The sequence below is a fragment of the Balaenoptera physalus genome (genome assembly GCF_965194825.1).
Source record: "Balaenoptera physalus genome assembly, chromosome: 5".
Taxonomy (NCBI): domain Eukaryota; kingdom Metazoa; phylum Chordata; class Mammalia; order Artiodactyla; family Balaenopteridae; genus Balaenoptera; species Balaenoptera physalus.
The window spans coordinates 7,756,879-7,782,551 of record NC_138884.1 but is presented as its reverse complement, the minus strand read 5'-3'; the positions used below and the strand labels follow the sequence as shown (position 1 = coordinate 7,782,551).

General features: G+C 36.8%; 1 protein-coding gene and 1 long non-coding RNA gene across 2 annotated transcripts in view; one reads left to right on the top strand and one right to left on the bottom strand.

The window, feature by feature from the left end:
- Positions 1 to 25,673, top strand: part of MARCHF1 (membrane associated ring-CH-type finger 1) — an 859,229-nt gene that overhangs the window by 178,390 nt on the left and 655,166 nt on the right. The window lies entirely within an intron of this gene.
- Positions 13,915 to 19,966, bottom strand: LOC309661117. The gene is made up of 2 exons (XR_014263867.1): positions 18,028 to 19,966; positions 13,915 to 17,995 (listed from the first exon to the last, which is right to left on the bottom strand). It is a non-coding gene; the product is annotated as an uncharacterized lncRNA (long non-coding RNA).

Sequence of the window (25,673 nt, the reverse complement as noted above, 5' to 3'; positions counted from 1 at the left end):
GAGGTGTTATATAAATATACTATAGAAAATATTATAGAAATAGAATATTATAGGAATAGAAATATAGAAAAAGAATACAGTAGACTAGGAAGGGAGTATCAGAGTGCATTGCAGTTAATAAGGAGAATTATTTTGCAACCCTTTATTTCAAGTATTTTCATGTTTCTGTGTGCATGTGTGTGTGTGTGTGTGTGTACATGCACTAAGTCATGATATAACACGTATTTGATATTGTGGGTTAAATGCAAAACTGTAACAATTTAGTAACACCTTGATATTCTTTATTCAAGGGAAAGCAATCCATGGGTGGGGGGATACAGTGCCTCAGCACTGGGGCCCTCTTTCTGAGGGATTTTGGGCAAGAATGAGTTTTACAGAATGTTCAAAGTGGCAATGCGGAACTGGCATGAATGCCTGAGGTTGTGTATCTGACCTTAAGTAGAAAGATCAAGGGACAAGGAAGTAAGTGTAGAGCCCGGAGTTGGTGGCATTTGGGGATTGGCTGACTAAATGTACTGCACTTCTGGTCATTTACAGGTGCAGGAAAGTTCAGTTGGCTGACATGGCACCCTGGATGGGAGTGGTTCCATCTTGGGCCTAGAAATGTATTTCAACATTAGTCAAAATGTTTGAATGTCCTTGGTCTTAGAAATGCCTACAGATAGTGGGAGAGAAGAAAAAGAGGAGATGGTTACAGAGATAGAAAAGCAGCTGCATCGAAGATCAAGTGTCAAATAAGCAGGAGAAGCATGATGTATGAGTGGAGAGAGCGTGAGGCAGCAAGTGCCCCGTGCTTAGATAACATCTGAGCCAAAGCCCCCAGAATTGGCAGGAAAGAGGTTTTTGATGTCAGTGAAGAATGAAATTTTAATTGGGTATTGGATGCAGTGGCCAGATTTTTAAAGAATTAAGGGCTAATAGGGAGATGAAGTCATGTTATCGGATATCAGTGATTTATTCAAAGATTTGAACATAAAACAGAAAGAAAATGAATAACAGTTAAGGAACATGGCACAGTCTCAGAAAAAAGTTGTTCAAGATGGTAGGAAGTTGAGTCTATTTGAAAGGAATGCTTGGATGTGGAAATTTGAAGAACCGAATGAGAGAGATGAAGGCGGAGCAGTTATGTGATGCTGAAAGCCGTGGTGGATTTACTGGCCTGCAGTTAACAGAGGTGCACAATGGCCAGTGAAGTGGGGATGTTGGTCAAATAGGAGGATGTTGGGAATACATCAAATTAACCCAGTTTGTAGGAGGCAAAGAAAAATATGGTCTTTAAATTTCAAGGTCATTTGAAATGTGGTCTAGTTCACGGGTTGTGTACTTGTGGATTCATGTACTCACTGAGATGGATTTGTAACCCCCGAGGCAGTGCTCTCACTGTTGCCCACATGCACAGAGGAGCTAAGAATGTGAGCGCCAGATGCACACATCCCCAGCTGAGGTCAGACGAGGGGACATGCTGACTTCTGGATTTATTACCAAACTCAGGTTCAGCTACTCAAAAACCAAACCTCGAGACACAGGTGTTGGTTGGAAAGGAAGGGCTGCCGTAGTCAGAAGGCCAGCAACCTGGGGAGAAGGTGGACTTGTGTCCAAAGAGCAACTGTAAAGATTCCGCTGACCATCAGAGTTTTTAGAGGGAGAATCATTTGGGGAGGGGGTCAGAGTATTGCTTATCTTCCACTGTGTGCAGACTTTCCCCTGATTGGTTGGTGGTGAGGTAACAGGGCAGTGTCCCAGGAATCTGGTGCTCAGCCTGAAGTGACCGTCCTCCACTTGGGTGGGGGGCCTTAGCCCCTGCAGAAGAACTCAAAGATCTTGTTCTGTGTATTCCTTGAGGAGAAACACACCCTGCTCCAAGGCTGCACTATTGTTTCTTCACTGTTCCGCCCTCATCTCTGCATCCCCTCCTTCCCTGATAAGCAACTCTTTGAACCTGGCCTTTGGAACTCAGGGAAGGTCAGGGAGGCTGAATGAAGCCCATTTCCCATAAACAAGAAACGGGGGACAAGGAAAGACTTTTGTGCCCAGGAGCCCCACCGGGTCCTGCTCTGTTTCAGTTTCAGTCTCTACTGTGGACAAGCCTCCCTTTTGCAGTCTATTTAGTGCCATGTTTTTCACACGATTGTGAGTTTCGTCTGTGATTTCACTGTGTAAAATGGCCCCAAACCTAGGGCTGAAGTGTTGAGTAGCATTCCCACGTGCCTTTTACAGAAGTTACGTGTGTGAGACAGGCATCATTCAGGTGTGCGTGAGAGTGCTTTGGCTGCGAGTTCAGTGTTAATGGAACAACGGTACATATTAAAGAAGGTGTCCTAAGGCAGTACAGTTTGCCACCCCACCTGTGGCATGAGGGTTAAGGTCAGCTGGTTATTTTTAAGAAACAGAAGGCTCAGGAAATGTTCTTTCTACCTCCCCCTTAGCTGCCTAAAGAATTTAGATAAAGGCTCTGTTGCTGGGATAGAGCTCATCTCCAGAGATATGTGCAAGGAATATGGGTTGGGTGTGGTAGGGGAACAGGGCCCAGACACCAGAGCCCGTGCTGTGTCCCATTGTGATCTGCAGGGCCCGGCAAACACCTGTTTACCAAACATTTGCTTTTTCATCTTCACCTGAGTCGCCTTCCTCTCCTTTGAAGTCCGAAACCACTACCCCCAAAGTCCTCTTTTGTTTTTAGCTGAAGATGGTATTTAAGGTGAGGATTTCAGCCATTTGGGGGAGTTACTCAGTTGTCCTGGGTCTCACCCACGTATACATGCTATTAAACTCTGTTTGATTTTCTCCTGTTAATCTGTCTCATGTCCATTTAATTCTTAGGACAGCCAGAAGGTCCTAGAAGGGTAGAGGAAATTTTCCTCCTCTCTGACAGTGTCTTTCAACAGAAACAGACCTAAAGCAAGGTTATTTATTGATCAGTTGGTAGAAATGTGACCAGGTGTTTGCAGGGACCTAATCCAGTGTTTCCCCTAGAAACAGAGGTTCAGTGTTTGCTAATTCTTGTTCAGTGATTGTTCATATCCTAACTACTGCCAAAGACAAGAACTGACTGTACTTATAAACAGCTCAAAACTTAGATGGATGATTAAAATGGAATATTGATAATCCTTTAAAATATTTCTCAAGTCTGTGTCTTATTCTGCCATAATCATAATGTAACTGTTTTTTGAGTAGGGGACATGGTTATTGATAAAACATTTTTCAGAAGTTTCTATATTAAAGCAAAGAAAATGCATTTTTTTGTCTGTCCACAAAAGCTCAAACGGATTATTTGCAAGAAATTTCACAGTAATTTATTCAGTTGTTATGGATCTTTCAGATAATGAGCCATTCAAAGTGGCTTGTGTGTTAAAATGATTTTTAAACAATGTGTTTTTAAAAATATTTTAAATGGTTTTATCATGTTTTATGCCATAAACAATAGAATATCGGGATGTGTGTTTTCTTCATCTGAATTTGTATCTTTAGTGCACATCCTTTTCTAAAATGTGATCAATATTCTGAACAATTCCTTAATGTTTCCTCAGCCTTCTGTTTGATTGGTTCAACTATTTTTCCTATAAGCATTTCTGGTATAATGTTGCTGTTCGTATCATAAGATAGAAAACCTGGTAGAGAAGCAAAAATAAAAAATAAAATAAGTTAAATAAAAGCAATAGCTTTACAGTAGTTTTTGTAGGAACTATGGAACAAGGGTGTTTGAGATCAACCTTCTTCTGCCTAGCTCTTCTGCACGCCAAGGAGAAATCACATGACAAATTAGTTAAAGTTACCACTGTTTGCGTCAGAGGGCTCAACACACGACAGCTTTCTTAATATTTAATATAGATCCTTCTGAGAATTTAACAGAATGGCACAGACTATTCGTCAGTTTCACCAGCATTTAATAAACCAAATGAGGTTAAGTGGAGAAAGGGGTGATAAAATAAGGTTTCTGCGGTAAAAAGGTAGAAATGATTGAAAGGAGGAGTAATCAGGTGAAGACTGCAAAGTCCTTAGAGGCTCTGAGCCAGAGCCACTGGGCCGAGCACTTCCAAATTCCTGACCCTCAGAGAGCGTGTGAGGTAACAAATACATGGTGTTTTGTTTAGATTTCAGAATACAGGCGATGCCGTGTCCCCTTGTGTAAAAGGCCAGGGCGGGAAGTGGAGGAATGAGGCAGAAAGAAAGAATGGATTTAGCCAAATAGAGCCAAATTCCCTATATAACTGGGTTTCTTCACTAATAGCTTTGGTGGAGAAGAAGAGCAGTAAAGAAATTAGACAAGAACTTAGAAAGTAAATGACAAGAAACTTACTCTGAGGATGTTCTGAATCTCAGCACTCATCACAGGGGAAAAATACTAGGACAACATTTTAGGGTAGGATCAAGAATTGTCCTGAAATATATGTTCTCTTGTAGTCGAAGGGGAGCAAAATATGCCTCTTTGACATCTTGATTATTTTAAGCTGGTTATTTATTTATTTTTTTCACCTCTATAGGTTATATTATTATTATTATTTTTTAACGTCTGTATTGGAGTATAATTGCTTTACAATGGTGTGTTAGTTTCTGCTGTATAACATAGTGAATCAGCTATACATATACATATATCCCCATATCACCTCCCTCTTGTGTCTCCCTCCCTCCCACCCTACCTCCCACCCCTCTAGGTGGTCACAAATCACAGAGCTGATCTCCCTGTGCTATGTGGCTGCTTCCCACTAGCTATCTATTGTACATTTGGTAGTGTATATATGTCCATGCCACTCTCTCACTTCGTCCCAGCTTACCCATCCCCCTTCCCGTGTCCTCAAGTCCATTCTCTACATCTGCGTCTTTATTCCTGTCCTGCCCCTAGGTTCTTCAGAACCATTTTTTTTTTTTAGATTCCATATATATGTGTTAGAATATGGTATTTGCTTTTCTCTTTCTGACTTACTTCACTCTGTATGACAGACTCTAGGTCCATCCACCTCACTATAAATAACTCAATTTCGTTCCTTTTCATGGCTGAGTAATATTCCATTGTATACATGTGCCACATCTTCTTTATCCATTCATCTGTCGATGTCCAAATGGAGATTTTCCTTATACAAAATGTAACTCTTTCTCAGTTTTCTCAGAGCTTCACCTGTGTCTGTTTCTTAACCACCTAAACTGGTTATTTTTAGGAAAGAGACAGACACAGGTGAAGCGGAGAAAACTGAGAAAAAGTTACATTTTGTATAAGGGAAATCTCCATTTGGAAGGTGTCTCCCTCCTGTACCAGGAAGAAGAGGATGACTCTAAATCTCTAGAAGTTTCTCAATGAAGGAGGCAAGGACTTAAATCCGCATAAACCACCTTGCCTTCATTTGCTGCGCTTTTCCCGGTCACCTCCCGTAACAGGTCTTCCTCCTCCCAACACCTTTTGTCTTTAGCTGTAGATGATATTTAAGGTGTTGGCTTAGGCCATTTCAGGGAGTTACTCAGCTTTCCTGGGTCTCTCCCAGGTATACAGAAGATGTACATGTTATTAAATTTACCTTTGTTTCTCTTCTGTCAATCTGTCTTTTCATTACAGGCGTGTCTCAGCCAAGAAGAAGGGAAGAGGGAAAATTATTTTTTCTTCCCCACATAATAGATCTAATACATTCAAACTAATAGAAAGTAAAATGCAATATTCTAAAGAGTGAGTTGACGCTTTTCGTGTAGTTTTGTTCTGCAGCGCCATCTGAGATTTGGAATTTGAGATACAGGGAAATAGGGACTATTCCCACAATCCTTGTGTGTGGAGAAGGCAGGAACTAAGCTGGAGGTAATCAAGAATATTTTCTTGGAAACTTTACAATGTACACGTGAGGAGAGAGTGATCTGAAAACTGTCTAGGGGGACAGTTTTAGGGAAAGTCCTTATTTAAGGCATGTGAGGAGAAAGAGGTGTGAAGAAAGGGAAATTAGAAATTAGAGCTAAACTGTAGAAGGAAAAACAGGATAGGTGTTACAAAAGTATGGATACCTCAGCTTAATTTAAGAGTAATTAATTTGGTATAAATTCACTTAATTTGGTATAAATTCACGTTTTCGCTGTTCATCTTGTCCCAGCAAAGACTATCAGAATCTCTTTAACTCAGTAGTACCGGTGGGTGGAAATTCAGATGTTGAGGTAAAGAAGGATCCTGGTAAGGGTAGTTTAAGTGGAAACCTTTCCCATTTTATCTGATGCTGGAAATCTTTAAAAGAATTTTGTATCTGTCTTTGATTTGAAATCTTATGGTGCCTCAAAATCACATCATTTTCATTGTCTATTTCTGTGGGTTTAAGAGAGTACGGAGAATTAGTTCTAATACCAGGGCATCTCTTGAAAAAGCATATTCCAAGTAAATCTATTATAAACTTTCATTACCTCTATCTTTGACTGTTCCCCTTAGAAGTGCATTAAAGTTATGCATTTTGTCAAGGAAAAAAAGGACAAGTAGTATGAGACTCTGTATTGGTCATTTATTAGGACTCTCACAGACGTCAATAAAATGATTTCACTGGCTAAAGCAAGGTTTTAACAGTTTTATTGTTTTTATGGTCATCTCTTGTTATTTCATTTGAAGTTTCTGGCAAAATATATCATAGAAAAGGTAAATAGGCATGACATTATATTTTTGTAGGTAGGTACCATAAATAGCTCTTGTATAGTTTATTCAGCATGTGCATATATTATAAGACATTATAAAAAGGTATTAGAAGCCTATCAAATAATTAATATTAAATATTTTTCTATTGGTTACCCAGATGTAAATAACTCTAGCTTGTTAAACCACTTTATAGCATCCAGAAGGTAATTTTAGTCCTTCATAGTAATTTTTTTTTTTTTAATTTTTAAAATTTATTTATTTTATTTATTTTTGGCTGTGTTGGGTCTTCATTTCTGTGCGAGGGCTTTTCTCTAGTTATGGCAAGCGGGGGCCACTCTTCATCGTGGGGCGCGGGCCTTTCACTGTCCTGGCCTCTCTTGTTGCGGAGCACAGGCTCCAGACACGCAGGCTCAGTAGTTGTGGCTCACGGGCCTAATTGCTCCGCGGCATGTGGGATCTTCCCAGACCAGGGCTCGAACCCGTGTCCCCTGCATTGGCAGGCAGATTCTCAACCACTGTGCCACCAGGGAAGCCCCCCATAGTAATTTTTGATAGGAGACAACTCTGATAGGAGTTTCCCAGAGATTCTCTACTTCATCTTAATTCATAGTGTCACGTAGAACTCAACTGATAGAGGTATTCCAGAAAGAGAAAATTTCTGGAATTTTCAGAAGCATAAATCCTCATTAAAAAAAAATTTCAGAAATAATGTCCCATCTGATTTGAACTTCAATTTATTATATTCATGTGGCAACTAAATTATAAGGAAGACTTGACTTTCTTGTAAATTAAGATATTTATAAAGTGATCTTATAGAGGTAACATTTAGATTTTATGCTTAGTTTTCTTTCTTGGTGGCGATGGTATTGGTATATCCTTCCTTAAATTTCACCAAACCTGATTCAATTTTCAAATATATAAGATGAAGGAGACGTTTATTTTTCTACAGACTGAACTGACCAGGGAAGTAATATTTCAGGATCTGCCCTTTTTGGTTGGGCTAGCTGAAGAGGAAAATGGCCCCCTGGGAGGGACAGGACACACAGTTTGATGTCCGGTGTGGGGACAGCCTGCTCAAGGCCTGGATTTTAAAGGTGTGGACACCGTCCATAGGCACCAGTCCTGCTGCATTGTGGGCCCTGAGGGGTTTCGTTCAGGTCTGTCATGACAGGTAAACAGAGACAGGCCCTGATGGATGTAAGAAGGGAAATGAATAGAAGGCAGGCCTGCAGGTATGCACACAGATTCTGGTCTTGGCAAGATCCCAGAGCCTAAGTTCTACTAGGGGGATTCTTTAGGGATTTGGGATGTTGAGCAAAACGTCAGGATGCTATACCCAGAGAGATGATGTCATTGGGCAGGTTGATGAGACTGAAATTTTGAAGCAGTGAGCAAGATTGGTTATTGGTACCCTGTGAACTGAAGGGTTGTTATTTTAGAAATAAGCAGAAATCCCGTTATGAGAGTTGTACCCCAAGCTAAGAGTTAGGGATTAAACTTGCAGATAACCTTTATTCTTGTATTTAACAAACACTTAGTGGGATACTGTTAAATACCAAATACTCTGTTATGATTCTGAGTCCAAGAATACTACTTATTAGGTGCTTAGAAACCTCCTGTATAATTCCAGAGTTATTTCGAAAGCACAGCTGAGCCTATAAATGGGGTTCAGGGCGCATTTTGCAGAGGTAGGAGATGAGGAGGACCTGACAAAGGCAGTAGTTACACACAGTGCTGAATGAATCTTATGTTAACTAAGCAAGACGCTTTATAAAATGGGCCATAATACAGCACAAGTATGCAGTTATATATGTGTGTGTGTGTGCGCACTCATGCATGTGTGTGTATAATTGTGTAACATTTATTGCATCTTGCGCTGAAATTGAAGACACAGCTTGAGTTGCATGTATACAAGATTTCTTAAACTTAAATACTCCTTGATCAGCTAAGCAAAGGATATATTATTTTATAGCCACAATCCAATATAACACATTAGAAAATATTTTTGTTATGATATCATTGAAGACCTGGATTTTTAATTTAATATATTAAGCATATTATTCATGGGTCAGAGGTATAACCACATATTAAATACGTTATTATCAAAATCTATAAATCCTTTGATGGCTGCATATAGGCCAAGGGTGAATTTGTGGTATAGGAATAGTTTTTCTAATCTTCAAGATATGAGAAACAGGGATTTATATTTTTTGGTTTATTGGTTATCACCCGCTGATATCAATATGTCTGTGTCTGAGCCCTGTCATGTGCTTTTCCTTGTCATTGTACTGTCTTTTGTCATCACAAGGCATTATATACTCCCCTGACTTCATTTACTCGTGTGTGTGTGTGTGTGTGTGAGATAAGATTTTATATACACAAAGACACCTAGGTAGATTCAGCTGTAGTCCCAAGAATAATATTTAAGCATTGTGAGGCATGTGTGGTGTTTTATAGCAATGGACGTAAGTGTAGTTTGATAACTCTTTATATTAACCTTCAAAAATTAGCAATCATTTTTGTTCAGCATTCAAGTGATTATAGCCAAAAGATGATGAATGAAAATGGTGTTGCTTGATTAAAATTAGGTTTTACTAAAATTAGTACTGCCTTTGTTCTTTGTGCACTAATCAAGCTTGTCATATAAGTGGGTTGCCTTCTTTTCTTTAGAATAGACTTTATGTAAATGAAATAATATGATGATTTAATTCCCAAATTTCTCACTGGTCAGTCATTCTATTATACGTTTTATGATATTGTTATATGAGCTAACTCAAGATATTTATTGATGATATGACTAGAGGTCATTCAATCACTTTATTACAAGGATAGAATTAGAGCATAGAAGTTGTCCATAATCAGTGATGTGTCCAAAATTAGAGCTGGTTATAGATTTAAGAACTTATTCTCCTGTCAAAATGTATTATCCCCTCTTAACCTTTATGAGTCTGACCTGTAATATTAGAGGTTCAGGGAAAAGAGTATAGAGGAGAATATATCAATACTTTTTCAACAGTTTGATGTTGGGCATTTACGTGTAATTTGGGCTGAGAGCTAGGAACAAAAGACAGGACGTTTGGTCTAAAGCCATGAATCTGGATCCCCAGCTTTTAGCCTCACACTGCACATAAAAATGCCCCCACATTTATTGCATTGCTCTTTGATTCTGTTCTCACTTAGGAGTGTGTGTGTCCAGTGCTTCACAATGTCCTTTTCACATGTCTTTGCGGGACTTAAAAGCTGACATGTTAGCTATTCCAAATTTGAAGGATTTACGTGCTAAGTTTTTTCTATTTCCACCTGAATAGCAGAAGTATGTCCAAGGGGAAAGGGGGATTTGAACCTACCAAGAATCTAACATTTGGGGTTTCTAAATTTTAGCATGCTTTAAAAAGTAAATTGACCAGTTCTCCATCAATGGAATTATGAAAGAAGTAAGCCGCATTAAGATATGTCAGAAATATTGTGGAAGAAAATTCTGTGGAGGCTGAACTTGGTGGCTTGTATTTTTTATTCCACCTCAAAACTTTTTTTAAATTATTTTTTCTTCTTCTTTTAAATATGTCTTTTATGCTCTTTCTTTCCCCATCAAAGCAACATAGAGTTAGTGTTGGGGACAGACTTTGGACAAAATTTGACAAGCTGAAGAAAATACATCATTTCTTTTTGCTCTTTAAGTACCAAACTTTTATATCCATCCACATCTTGTTCACTAAACTAGGATTCATTAACCATTTGTGTTCTATTTTTATATTTGTATTGTTCCCGGATTTCTAGGCAGCAATGCTTTCAGGGATAGGATTATTCTGATATACCAGAGATTTAAAAATTTTAGTACTATACTTACTTGAAACGACACTTCATTATTATCTCATAAATCAGTACGCTAAGCAGTCAAAGCAAATGCACATTTAAACTCTTTACCAAAAGTAAGAATAGTAGCGTGTATTAGTTATTTATTGCTGCATAAAAATTGCTCTCAAATTGAGCAACTCAAAACAACTTAAGAGGGCCTGAACTTGGTGTTTCTAGCTAAGAGTCTTCAAATGCAATTGTAGTCAAGATGTCAGTTTGAAAAATGGGCAGAGACCTAAATAGACATTTCTCCAAAGAAATTTAAAAATAAATTTTAAAAAAAGATGTAACTCTGGGTTATAACTAGATGAAGCTGAACTGGGGCTAGAGGTTCCACTTTCAAGAAGGACCACTCACGTGACTGTTGACCAAAGGCTCAGTTCTTCATTGGCTGTCGGCAGCTGGCCTCAGTTCCTTGTCATGTGGGCCATTCCATACTGCTGCTTGGGACATGACAGTTAACTTTCCCTGGAGTGAGTGATCCAAAGAGAGAGAGCCCCACGGAAGCCACAGAGTCACAGAGATGGCTTTTATGTCCCAGTCTCTGCAATTACATACTAGCACATGCATCTTATCCCATTTATCATTGGAAGCAATGCACCAAGGGTAGCCCACGCTCAAGGGGAGGCAAGCAAGAAGGGAGAAGTATTAAGGAATTTGTGGACATTTAAAAACTACATGACACAACTATTGATAATAGCTACCATTTAGTGAGAGCTTATTATAAATTAGACACTGTTCTCTATAAGCGCAAAGCTAGTTCTATGTCACTTCCCTTTCTTTCTCCTTCACGTTTGCCTGATGCCCACAGAAGCCCCTGCCTTAGACATCCTCACAAAACTGTGCTATCCATCTTTCTCTTGCTTCCTCTTATGGTTCTGGTTTAAATGCCAACTTTTCTTTGTCTATTGATTTCATTACGGGCTTTCTTTCATGTATTACTCTGTCCTCTTCTCCCTCTATTGAGATGGGGATTTGGTCTACCGGTCCCAGAGGCATCTGTTTGTTTTCCCTGATCAAGAAAGGCAATAGGTTTACACGCATTTGTTCACATGAGCTAAAAATTTTCAAGCAATCCTTAGCAAAGGGACTCGAAAATAAAACTATATCCTTTCCTATGCAATATCTGAAGGCAAGGGGATTGTGGAGGACCCTGAATTTCCCCAAATGTTCTTGTTTTGATAATTAAAAAATAAGAAATAGATATACACTTTGAGTTTATTCCTTGTAGATGCATTAGGACTAAGGGAAACATTTTTTTCCCTAAATCTTATAGATTTGTCCATCATTCAGTCTAGTGCTTTTTGGAGTAATCTCCATGGTAAACGAAATGGTCACACATGAAGATTAACTGCTAAAGAGAACTTTTCGAAGTAAAGGCTGTTAACCATGATAATTAGTAGAATAAAGCTACTTATAACATTCCATTAAACCCAATTAAGGACATGCATGTGTTTAATTCAGTCTATGGTTATTCTCTAATAGGTTAAGGAATATTTAAGATAATAGGGCCAAATAAATAAAATATAGCGATAGCAAAGAAAATTCAACCTTCTGTCACCAAGGGGGGGAGTCTGTGCCCCGAAGCTAAGCTGGAATCTCTGTAGTATTTAGATCACATGGTTTCCTGAGCTGAGTGGGTGCTTCTCTTCAAGTGTTACCATTATCGTTATCATCAAAATCATCATTTATTGAAGACTTATTATGTGAGTAGTCTTTCACAAACATTCTGCAGTTTTAACTCTAAAAACATGTCTATAAATCAGTCCCCTTAAAAAATCCATTTTAGAGATGAAGACACTGAGGCATAGAGAGATTAAGTGGCTTGTCTGAGGTTACATTTCGAGGGAACAGTCAAGTCCAGGAGTTGTTGGGGTACCTATGTTTTCAAGTTACCTTGCCGTACCATCCCCTGACTATACCATAGCTCTTCCTCCATGTATGACACCACCTTTACCAGCCACCTCCTGGCTCTATCACAGGGCCACAGTGTTCATCACAGCATAATAAGGTATCTGTCTTCTCCTCAAACCCTGAGCAAAGGGAGGAGGTCCTGAAATTGGCTGAGTGTACAAATATAGATGGTTTTTTATTAGCAATCTTGGGTGGGCGCACCAGGAAATGGTGGGATATATCCACCACTACAAGAACACTCCTCTAGTCCTCCTTTTCCACACTATGTATATATATATACATATATTTACATTTTAATAAGGTAACACAGAGGTAATATAATGCCTCTGGCTAGTTTTAGTATATTCGTCAACATCACTTCCTTTATCCCCAGCATAGTTTGTATAAGGAAGTATTCCTGTCATCAAGTATCGGCAAATGCCATTCTCTTCAACTTCTTTGACATCCTGACATCCTTGACCACAGATTTTGGATCACTGTTAACAGCTTTGTTATTCAGTGTTCCTGGTTTTCTGTGTTTAAGATGCTGATAAAAATGGGGTGCAGGGGGGTACTTCTCCCAATCTCTATTTACTGACTCTTACATTCTGTTTCTCCACTAATTCCGTGGGGAAAATGATATTGTAGTAAAATCTGCATTTCAATATTTTCATTAATAAACCTCTTTGGCATTTTGGCTATACTTCCTATCAACCATTATGGATGAAAATCTTTCAACCAGAAAGCAAATTAATGTCAGAGAGATCAGGATGGGAGCTTGGAAGGAGAAAGACATATAGAGCATAGTAATCTGATGTGGTTCATGGCCCTTTGAAATGTGTTGTTTGTATTCTCTATACATTAAGTATACAGTTCTATATATTATGTTCTATTATATAAGGTTCTATTATATATATATGATTAGTAAGATGTATTACATTTATATACACACATATGTATGTGTATAGGCACACATGTAGACACATACATGAACAGCTGGTGTATTTATATATATGTAATTGCTGCCTTCATCCCCATCTGTATTTGTATATGTGTGCACATATGTAAATGGATAAATATGTGTGCATATATGTGTGTGTATATATAATGCACATATATATGTCTTACTAGACATATTTTACAATGTCCTATTCTGTCTTCTGTGTCTCTTCTCTATTTTCTCGCATTTTTCATTTGTGTTTCTGCACTGAATTTTGCAAGAATCTTTTGGGTCAGTCTTCCATCTCAGAAATGTGATTTTCAGTTGATTTAGTCTACTCCTCAACTGATTTTTCTTGTTCTTTTATTTGTTTTCCACATATTTTTATTTTGGCAAACAGATTTTTCCCCCAGACAACTCCAATAATAGTTTCCTTTTTTCTGCCATAACTATGTTTGTTGTTCATTTGTGGAGGTGATAGCCTTCTGAATATCTCTGAAGGTATTATATTTACTTTACTGAGTTTTTTCTGCTTTTATTAATGATGATGTTGTTCAGAAGTTAGCCTGTTTGCAAAATTTGACTTCCCTTGTTCTTTTTTTTTTTTAAAGAAACATTTTTCATTTTCACCAAGATCTTTATTTATTTATTTTTGCCTGCGTCAGGTCTTCGTTGCTGCACGTGGGCTTTCTCTAGTTGCTGCGAGCGGGGGCTACTCTTCGTTGCGGTGCGTGGGCTTCTCATTGCGCTGACTTCTCTTGTTGCAGAGCACGGGCTCTAGGTGCACGGGCTTCAGTAGTTGTGGCTCACAGGCTCTAGAGCACAAGCTCAGTAGTTGTGGCACATGGGCTTAGTTGCTCTGTGGTATGTGGGATCTTCCCGGACCAGGGATTGAACCCATGTGCCCTGCATTGGCAGGCGGATTCTTATCTACTGCACCACCAGGGAAGTCCCTCTTGTTCTTAATGATAATTTTCTTTAACTTTTTGGTGATTTGAGGCTATCAGTTTATACTTGTGGTTAAAATTTTATCTTAAATAACACTGGCAGCTAGAGCGCATTTAAAGTCTAAATGTGGATTATGGAAAACCAATGTTGTTGCTCACTGGTTGCAGGGGTGAGAGCACAACCAGGAGCAGGATAGACCCAGGGGTTGTTTTCTGAGTGCGGAGTCTCCTGGCCTCTGCTCTTGGCCATGGTTAGCTGAGAACACTTTAACTCCAGAACCCATTTAGAGAGCCCAAGTCAGAATTACAGAGCTGCAGCTTCAGCTGTACACACAGAGTTTCAGGGAGGCTTAAAAAGAATTATATAGTACTGTATCCAGGTAGCTAAAACTATACAAACTAAGTGTAAAATAAATGTAAATGAATCAATACAAACACAAAAGAATTGTTGAGCATCTGCTGTGTTCCAGATAATATCTCAAATGAAGATAAAAAGCTGATATAAAAGGGAGAGTAGGAATGAGTTCCTAGGGAGCAGATGGATATTCAGGTGAAGAGCTGGTCAGTCGTAGTAAATGGAAGAGGGTCAGGCTGTGATCTCAGTTTTCATGTACTCTGCCAGTATTTTCACTTTCCTAAGCTAAGTTGGTGTTTACGTAAAGGAACTGTGAAGCATATACTTGTTATGCTCACAGCAGATATGTAGTTTCTGCAGAGCAGGTGTCAACATCTAAAGCATGGGGCAGTGCTAGAGGTTCAACCTTGCTTCCCTACGCAGACCCTAAGTCAGCATCCCCCAGGAGCTGAGCGCATCAACCTTGTATGTGGAGTTTCTGAAACATACAGATGCATGGATCACATGGTGGAGCCCAGGTCTTTATTTTTAAAAATGTCTACACGTGGTTCTGAGGGACATCTTGAATTAAAGATCACTGGCCTAAGCAAAAGAGAAGGACAAAGAGGAAAGAAAAATGAGTAGAATGTAAGAAAAGAAATAAGACCAGAAATGGAAGACAGTAAATGATGGAAGGGAGTTGGTTGTATAAAATGCATTATGTTACAGTTGATGGTGTAAAACCCCTCCTGCACTTGCTAGTTCTTGATCTCCTAAGACTATTTCCATCAACAACCTCCCTGCAAGATGGAATGGAATAACTGAAATTTAATCAGGATAAGGAGATACTCAAAGCAGAGAATAATAGTTATGCTTAAATTTATGGCATGCATTAAAACCAGTGGGAAATATTTCAAATGGCTGCTTAAGCCTGACAAACTTGGTGAAGAATTAGAAGTATGTGTCATTTGTAAGAAATGGCCAAACTCTTTTTCTATGTGGCTGTTCCATTTTATATTTTTATTAGTAATATATGAGAATTCCAGTTGCTTCACGTTATCACCAGGAGTTGATTTAGTCAGTTTTTTAAAAAAAATGTTTTAACATTTAAATTGAAAAATTATAAATTCTAGTATTTAGGTAGTGGAAAATATAAGAGTATGAATAACTCACTGGGAGCATGATGGCAGGTCTTCTTAGTTAGGAAAGGCACACCCTTTCATTCGCTCGTTCATGTACAGTGGGATGACCTAGAAGGAATAATGAAGTCAGAGGCCAGTCTGATAACTAAGTAATATGAAGAGAACATATAATTATGATTGATATGCTCAGTAGTCCTAGTGCATTTTTCCAATTTTTTTCCCATGTTTACAATCTTCAGTTTCAGTTATCAGAAGAACCCCTTAAGAGGATATCAATCTTGTCACGGGATGCCATAGGCAAAGAGAAATAGGCAGTGGGCGAAGTTTCTTGAATGCCTGTACCATTTGATCTTACCCATTCGGTTTTATAAAGTTTCTTTTAAAAGTATATTGACAAAAGAGAACAAATTTGAGACAGAAAATAATCTATGCCTTGAACAAATGCTTCTTAAATGTGTACTTTATAAAAGGCATTCTGTTAGACACTGCAGCAGACACAAAATAGAATGTAATTTGGTGCAGGCAGGGTAAGACAATTATACAATTATCTCTGGTCCAAAGTAGATTGTGAAATGTACCATGGGAGACATACCCCACAGAGCTTGTGGAGTTGGGAGGCAGAAGCAATGACATCTGTTAGGGGGAATTAGGGAAGGCTTCTTGACAACAAAGAAAATCAGTTTGTCCCTGAAGAATGCATAATGGTTTGTCTGTTTGTTTATTTGGTTTTAACTTTTTTGTTATGAAATTAATGTTATTGTAAAAAATTTTGAAAATCCAGATGCTTAGAAAAATTTTTAAAAAACAACAAAAAAACAAATCTTAGATTTCACCACCCAAATAAAATCATAATTAACACTTGAGCATATTTCACTTTAGCCTTTCTCTGTATTACTGTTACCAAACTGAGGTTCATTTACTTGCCGCTCAAAAGCCAATACTAGAGAGACAAGTGTTGGCTGGAAAAGGAAAGGTTGCTTTATTCAGGAGGCTGGGAACCTGAAGAGAAGGTGGACTTGTTTCCAAAAACCAACTCTGAAGATTCTGCTCAACTATGAAAGTTTTTAAAGGGAGAAAAGGAAGTTAATCATTTGGGGAGGGGGTCAGAGTCTTCGTTATCTTCCACTGTGTGCAGACTTTCTTCCAATTGGTTGGTGATGAGGTAACAGGGTGGTGTTCCAGGAATCTTGTGCTCAGCCTGAAGTTACCATCCTCCACTTGGGTGGGGGGGGGGCCTTAGTTCCTACAGAAGAACTCAAAGATCTTGTTATGTATATTCCTTGAGGAGGAACCAGGACCCTGCCCCAAGGCTGCACTATTGTTTCTTGACTGCTTCTCCTTTGTTTCTGCATCCCCTCCCTTCCCTGATGAGCAGCTGTTTGAATCAGCTCTTTGGAATTCAGGGAAGGTCAAGCTGGCTGAATGAACCATATTTCCTACAAATAGAAACGGAGGATACGGAAAAGATTTGTATCCGGGAAGGCCCCTCAGGGTCCTGCTGCATTTCATTGCCTCATGTATTTGAGAGAATAGTATGCTTATAATTTTATATGCTGCTTTTGAAAATTAATATCATATTAACTTAGATAAATAACAGTTGCACTGTATTTTAAAACTTTTTAATAATTATTATAATGTTAATGGTTGTTTATTCCACCTTTCTGAATATTGTAAATACTGAGCCAGCCCTCTCCTATAGGACATTTAGGTAATCTCTTAGGTTTTGCTAATATAAGTTACATTTTGAACATCCTTTCATGTAAAGTCATTTTCTACATTTTAGATTTTTATAGGAGAGATTATTAGGGAAGAGGCTACTAGATCAAAGTCTGTGGAAGTTTTTAATGCTAGTGATATGAAGGTAGATTGGAGAGAGAAGGTAGGGGTTGGGATGTAAGTAAGCAAAAATGAGAGAAGAACACAAAATTAAAATAGCAAGAGAGATAAGAAATCTAAGATATATATGGAGAGTATCTAGTCCTCCACTTTGACTAAATAGTGTTGGGAAGGAAGAAATTTTCCTCACCCTTCCAGGTTCTTCTGGCTGGTCTAAGAATTAAATTGACATGAAACAGATTAACAGGAGAAAATCAAACTAAAGTTTAATAACACGTCTACACAGGAGAGATCCAGAAAAACTGAGTAACTTGCCAAAATGACCAAAGCCCCTAGCTTAAATACCATCCTCAGCTAAAGACAAAAGAGGATGTTGATGGTGGAAAGGCAGGTATGGGAGGTGACCAGGAAAAGCAAGGTAAAGAAGGGTAAGGTTGTCATGCATATTTAAGTCCTTGCCTCCTTCATTTATTAAGAGTTTAAGTCCTTGCCTCCTTCATTATTATCTCAATTCTAGAGATTTGGTCATATTCCTCTTACTGGTACAGCAAGGGAAACACCCTTACAAATGGAGATTTCCCTTATACGATGTTTCTTATGAAAGTGTAACTCTTACTTGGTTTTCAGAGTTTCCCTCGTGTCTGCAGTTTCTTAGAAAATAACCAGCTTAAAATAATTAGTATGCCAAAGAGACATATTTTGGGGTGGCAGATTCTGCTTCCCTGAAATAGTGTATATGGAAAGATGCTGTAAAAGAGAATCCTGGAAATGTCCTGAGGCAAGACTAAAACTTCCTGAATTGAAATATTGGTTTCTTTGGATGCTAGTGGGTAACAGGAAAGAGTGCTCTGGGTACAAATAAATTCAGAAATTTGACAACTGAATAAGTTAATCACATTTAAAAATGTTTTTCAGGAATTTTTAGAGCCTTTAACATGTTCGTGTGTGTCATTATTCTCTAAAAGGAGAATACAATATGTTAATAAATATGTTTCCTACATATATTTTACCAAGGAACACTCTTTTTAAAGAGCAGGGTTAGTAGTTCATGAAACACACTTTGGAAAATGGTAGTCTCTGCAGAAGGGACTTGATTGCTGAGGAATCTGAACTCAGTTTGAAGGGCATAAAAAAAATCACTGGGGTGAGCCTATCTGCTCACTGTTACAATAAATGGTGAAATTTTTATCTTTGGATCTTCTATCCCAAAACACTGGACCTAGTTCACATAACTATCTGTTGGTTGAAGAATGAATGAGATCGGTGTTTTTCATCTGCTTTTCCAAGAAGCTTGTTATTGCACTGATTATTCAATCTTTTGACTTCTCTGGTGCCTTTTCAAGAAATGCTCAAGTCCTCAAATGTTGCTCTTAGCAGTCACAACTGTCAGCATGTGTATGCATTCACCAGTTTCCCACTTCTCCCTTCACTCTTCTGGTTAATTAAGAATGCAGTAATACAAGCGTTTTTTCCTCCCTGTAGGTTTACTGCTGTCATTTTGCATTTCTAAAACTTCATTATTGGCTCAACTCTACAATATGTCCTTTGAGGTCTTCCTCAAATTTCCCCACACACTTTATTATTGCTACTGAGTTAATTGATACATAGTTCACATGCTCTGTCAAATATTGCCCTTCAGGTAGTAGAACACGTATCATAAACACTGAACAGTCATAATTTGTAAAACTGCCATCAAAATCTACAATCTCTCCTTACTATTTTTGATTACTCAGATATTTGCTATAAATGATCCATCCTCCCCCCCTTCATCCCTCCCTTTCTCTCTCCTATTTTTCTACCTGGCAGACACTGTTAGAACTCCCTATGGGAAACGCTCCCTAGGAAAATCTGAATGAAAGCTATAATTTCTGTTATCACTACAAGTCTATGCTAGTAAGTCCTTTTACTTTTACAAAATTATTTTACTCACAATCCAGTGTGCCTTCATTCATAATATACATAAATCATATATTTCATACATATACCTGAAGAACCACCTATTTTTATGATGCCTTTCTGAAATATTTCCCATAAATTAATTTCCTCAAACACATAAAGCATAAAAATCATAATCTAAATGAACAAGAAGGTAAGAGAAAATAAAAAGACACATGTCGATTTAAAATCTAAAATGCTAAAATATCAATTGCTATTCTAAAGAGTGTTGACAGGTGTTATTCAAATACATTTTCTTTTTTTTTTTTTTTAATAAAATGACAAAACAGCTCCCATTCGTCTTTCTACAGAGAGTGTGATAATAAAGTGTACCTGCCTAACAGATTGAATTAAAGGTCACCTACATAAACTTTCAAGCTTTCTAGCTTATTCAATTATAGTCAATTTCTGGAGGCTGTTTAATAGCAGACACCAACTATTGTTTTCCCACCCTCTTGCCTCACCAGGTCTTTTTCTTTGCTGCCTAAACGCTGATTCCTTGAGCTCAGGGAATGTGGTTCAGAGAAGGATCACAATTGATCCAAACCAGTCCTGGTAAGCTCATTTTCTCTTGACCTGAAAATGGACATGTTACCCGGTTTTTGCCAATAGAATGTAAACAGAGTCTGCCAGATAGTAAAGCCATCCTCCCCTTCTTCTTTCTGCTTGGAACTCTGATGTTCAGAAGGTAGCAGCAGCTGTGTGATCATGAGGCAACAGCAATAGCATAAAAACCAACAAAATATTGATGGTGGAGGAGAGAGGAAAAAAAAATGTCCTGTGTATCTGAAAACATCACTGAGCATCTGTAACCATCCCTGGATTTCTATCGCTGGATGTCTGTTTGCATGAGAAAAATAAACTATTATTTGTTTTATTTCGTAGGCAGGTTGGTTATATTTTCAACAAAGATAATTTCTATTGGATGCAAATTTGATGCTATATATTGTTTTTTACTTAATTATGGTTTACATGAATGTAAGGGACTCTGAAAATGACATAATCCTATATTTTTATGAATTTTATTTTCTACTCTTACATCAGATATCAATTGTTATTATTTAATTCTCCCATAATTACTACCGTAATATCATGTGTTTCTCCTCAGTTATAGTTCAATTTTATTTATGTAATTTCTTATTTAATATCTGCTTTATCCATTAGATATCTGCCATCTCTGATGTTCTGAACGTTGGCGCACAGATATTTCATAATGTTTAGTCTAACATAAATTTAACACAGTAATATATAGATTTGTTCCCTTGTGTCTTCAAGAATGGTTTCAGTGTGGAGATATATCCTTACTGTCAACAATTCACCAGCAAATTCATAGACTACTCTAGTTATATACACCCTAAATCGACTGTACAAAATGTGATAATCTGCCATAGTGTATGTTTAAAATTATGGACTACATCTTTTGAAGGATAAGACCAGTTTTAAAGGGAAGAGAGGTTCTGTCTTTATCCCTTTTTTCCCCCATACAGTTCTTTCAGACTCCATTAGGAGGAAAAGCAGAACAAACAAAAATATTTTGAGGCAGGAAAAGATACTTGCCTAAAATGCCCCTAAAATTTTATTATTCAATGTCCCCACTGCTTTATTTTTGTTAATATAATGGACTTCATTTCTAGTAACTTTGACTATGATCTGTAGAGATGAGCAATTATAATTTTCAAAAAGTTTTCAATACTTTTCAGGAAATGTAATTTCCAGAAAGTAAAAATATAGCCCTCATTCAGATACAAAATGATAACCATTTTATTCAAATTGTTAATTAGGTAGGGACAAATAAGATGGTAAATCTGGTTTCAAGTACCTTTGAGAAACAGGGATTTTGGTAAAGTGTTTTAAAATGTTAGAATAAGATTTCTAGGTTAGATACACACCAAGTTGATTACTGTATCTTACAGGGTGATTAAACCATAACCTTAGGGATATCTTCTTTACTGGACAGAAATCTACACGTTAACATGTAACTTCATACTGCCTATAATTAACTGTATTCGAATAAAAATGGAAAAAACAAACATAGGTATATTCTCTTGGAGATTTAAGTAATCCTTGAGTGGCTTTGTTAAACTATGTCATGGTGTAATAGTAAAAGTACATATTTCCCACCATATTGTTTTGTTTTCTTTTTCCTGAGTGTTAATTAAATTTTAAGAGGGTAGTCAGATACACTATACAGTTAATAACTTTTTAAAATGTACAGAGGTATTGAATTTTTAAGTAGGTCCTTTTGAGACTTGAGAGCTCTTGTTTTCTAAATCATTTTAGTGTTATGAAGGATAGCCCAGATATTACCTCCTACTTTGTGATAACATTTTATCAGTGAGAGTGAACTGAAATTTTGAATGATCCATCCCTCTAAAATTCATAAAATGAAAAACTGCTCCAACCTAAATGTAAATACACTGGAATTTCAAGGTCTATATTATAAAACTTGATTTTATTTTGCTTTTATTATGATAAACTTGATACATGTTCTTTATATTGTTTATTACCATATTGCTTTGAAGAAAATTTATTTGAAGATCATTGGTTTTAGAATAGAGATAAAAAATACGTTCTGAACTGATTTCACAACTAGGATAAAAACAGCTTGTGAGTGTGGGAAGACAGGTATCATTTTGTTTATGAATGGGTCTTTTGTTCTTGAGCCATCCTATTATTGTTCTTTAGGCACTAATAGTGTTTACAACAGGACTAAATATTCAACTTTAATAAGGATGGACATGTACTGGAGCTGAGGGTTCTGTTCTTGTACTTTGTTCTCTAATTATTTTAATAACACTTATAAATGTCTGGGCAGAATGTGTTCCTGAGAAAGGAGTAAGCCTTCAGTACTGACATCTGACAACAAGTCTTTATCACCCAAGGTGACATAGTCATCCCTGGGAAACCCTTACTTATTTGATGGTGATTATTTTAAAATAATTTTGGGGGAAAATTATTTTTTTCCATACTAATAGCTTATCCTCAATCCTTAATAATACTAGTTGGCACTTTTCCAAAAAACTTTTACATAGACATTTTAGGATTTTAGCTTTTTTTAAAAAAATTGAAGTATAGTTGACATACAATTATATATTAGTTTCAGATGTACAATATAGTGATTCGATATTTTTATAGCTTATGCACCATACAAATTTATCATAATATTATTGACTATATTCCCTGTTCTGTACATTACATCCCAGTCATACATTTTATAACTGGTGGGTGGTACCTCTTAATCCTATTCACCTGTTTCACCCAGCTAGCCACATGCCTCCCCTCTGGCCAACACTTCTCTGTTCTGTGAGACTGTTTCTGTTTTGTTATATTTGTTCATTTGTTTGTTTGTTCATTTGTTTTCTGTGTTTGTTTTTTTAAATTCCACATTTAAGTGAAAATATACAGTATTTGTCTTTCTCTGTCTGACTTATTTCACTAGCATAATACCTTCCAGGTCCATGTTGATCATGGTATGTGAACCTTTTAAGGTATTATTGAATTCAGTTTGCTAGCATTTTGTTGAGGATTTTTGCATCTATGTTAATCAGTGATATTGGTCTATAATTTTCCCCCCTTTTTTTTTTGTGGTGTATTTGTGTTGTTTTGGTATCAGGGTAATGTTGGCCTTGTAGCATGAGCTTGGAAGTGTTCCCTTTTCTATATATTTTTTTGGAATAGTTTGAGAAGGATCAGTATTAAATCTTCTTTAAATGTTTTGTAGAATTGCCCTGTGAATCAGTCTGGTCCTGGACTTCTGTTTGTTAGGATATTTTTTTTTATTACTGATGCAATTTCATTACTGGCAATCAATCTTTTAATATTTTCTATTTCTTCCTGTTTTAGTCTTGGATTTGTATGTTTCTAGGAATTTATCCATTCTTCTAGGTGTTCCAATTTGTTGGAGTATAATTGTTCAAACTATTCTCTTATGATTGTTTGTATTTCTGTGGTGTTGGTTGTAACATTTTCTCTTTTATTTCTACTTTTATTTGGCTTTCTCTGTTTTCTTTTTGATGTGTTTGGGTAAAGTTTTATCAATTTTGTTGATCTTTTTGAAAAAAAAACAGCTCAGTTTCATGGATCTTTTCTTTTTTGGTTGCTATTTAATTTATTTCACTGTGATCTTTATTGTTTCTTTCCGTCTGCTAATTTTAAGCTTTGTTTGTTCTAGTTCCTTTAGGTGCAAAGTTAGGTGCTTATTTGAGATTTTTCTCATTTCCTGATTTATGCCTACATTGCTATATACTTTCCTCTTAGAACTGCTTTTATTGTATCCCATAGATTTTGGAAAGTTGTGTTTCCATTTTCATTCATCTCAAGGTATTTCTGTATTTTTCTTGTTATTTCTTTGTTGCCCCATGATTTTTTTAGTACCATGGTTTTAGTCTTGAAGTATTTGTGCTTTTTTCCAATTTTCTTCCTGTAATTGATTTCTAGTTTCGTTCCATTGTGGTCAGAAAAGATTAATGACGATTTCAGTCTTCTTAAATGTATTGAGACTTGTTTGGTGGCCTAACATGTGATCTCTCCTGGTGAATGTCTATATGCACTTGAAAAGAATATATTCTCCTCTTTTTGAATGGAATGTTGAGCAGTTATCTATTAAGTCTATCTAGTCTAATATGTCATTTAAATTGCTGTTTCCTTATTTATTTTCTGTCTGGATGATCTGTTCATTGATGTAAGTGGGGTTTTAAAGTCCCCTACTATTATGGTATTATTGTCAGTTTTTCTTTTTATGTCTGTTCATATTTGCTTTATATATTTAGGTGCATATATGTTTATGAATGTTATACCCTCTTGTTGGATTGACCCCCTTTATCATTATGTAGTGCCCCTCTTTGTCTTTATTACGGTTTTTGTTTTAAAGTTTATTTTGTCTGATATGACCATTGCTACCCCAGCTTTCTATTCATTTCCATTTGCATGTTATATATATTTTTCCATCCTCTCACTTTCAATCTCTATGTGTCTTCAGCTCTGAATTAAGTCTCTTGTAGCCAGTATATTGATGGGTCTTGTTTGCTGTCTATTAGGTCACCTTGTTTTTGGATTTGGGCTCTTAATTCATTTACATTTAGAGTGATTATTGATAGGTACTTACTTATTGCCATTTTGTTCCTTGTTTTCTAGTAGTCTCTAGTTGTTACATATATATATATATATATATATATATGTATGTATATATATACATACACACACGTATATATACATATATATGTGTGTTGTACGTACATAGACATATATTTTAAACTGATAGTCATTTAAGTTCAAACACATTGTAAAAACTCTACATTTTTTACCCCTCTTGTTTTATGTTTTTTTTGTTATATTTTACATCTTCTTTGTATCCTTTAACTACTTATTGTTGTTATCAATGCTTTTCTGACTTCTGTGTTTTAATCTTCATACTAGCTTTTTAAGTGGGTAATCCAGTGCCCTTACTATATATTTGCCTTTAGCAGTGAGATTTTTTCTTTCATATACCTTCTTGTTTCTTGTTACGACGCTTTTTGCTTAAAGAACCCCTTTTAACATTTCTTGTAAGGATGGTTTAGTGGTGATGAACTCCTAGTTTTTGCTTGTCTGGGAAATTTTTTATTTCTCCTTCAATTCTGAGTGATAACCTTGCTGAGTAGAGTATCCTTGGTTGAAGGTTTTTGTACTTTAAGTATACTGTGACACTCCCTTCTGCTTCCATGATTTCTTCTGAAAAAATTGGCTGTTAACCTTATGGGAGTTCCTTTGTATATGACTCTTTTTCTCTTGCTGATTTAAAAATTCTCTACTGGTTTTTAACTTTTGACATTTTAATTGTGATATGTCTTTGTGTGAGTCTTGCTGGGTTCATCTTGTTTGGGACTCTTTGTACTTCCTGGACCTGGATATTTGTTTCCTTCTTTAGATTAGGGAAGTTTCAGCCATTATTTCATGAAATAAGTTTTCTGCTCCCTTTTCTCTTTATTCTCTTTCTGGGAACCCTATAATGTGAGTATTAGTATGTTCGATGTTGTCTCAAAATTCCCTTAAACTAACCTCATTTAAATTCTTTCTTTATTTGCTCTTCTGATTGGATGAATTTCACTACTCTGTCTTCCAGATTGCTGATCCATTCTTCTTTATCACCTAATCTACTCTTGATTCCCTATCATGTAGTCTTCATTTCAGTTATTGTATTCTGATTGCTCTTGTTGGTTATTTT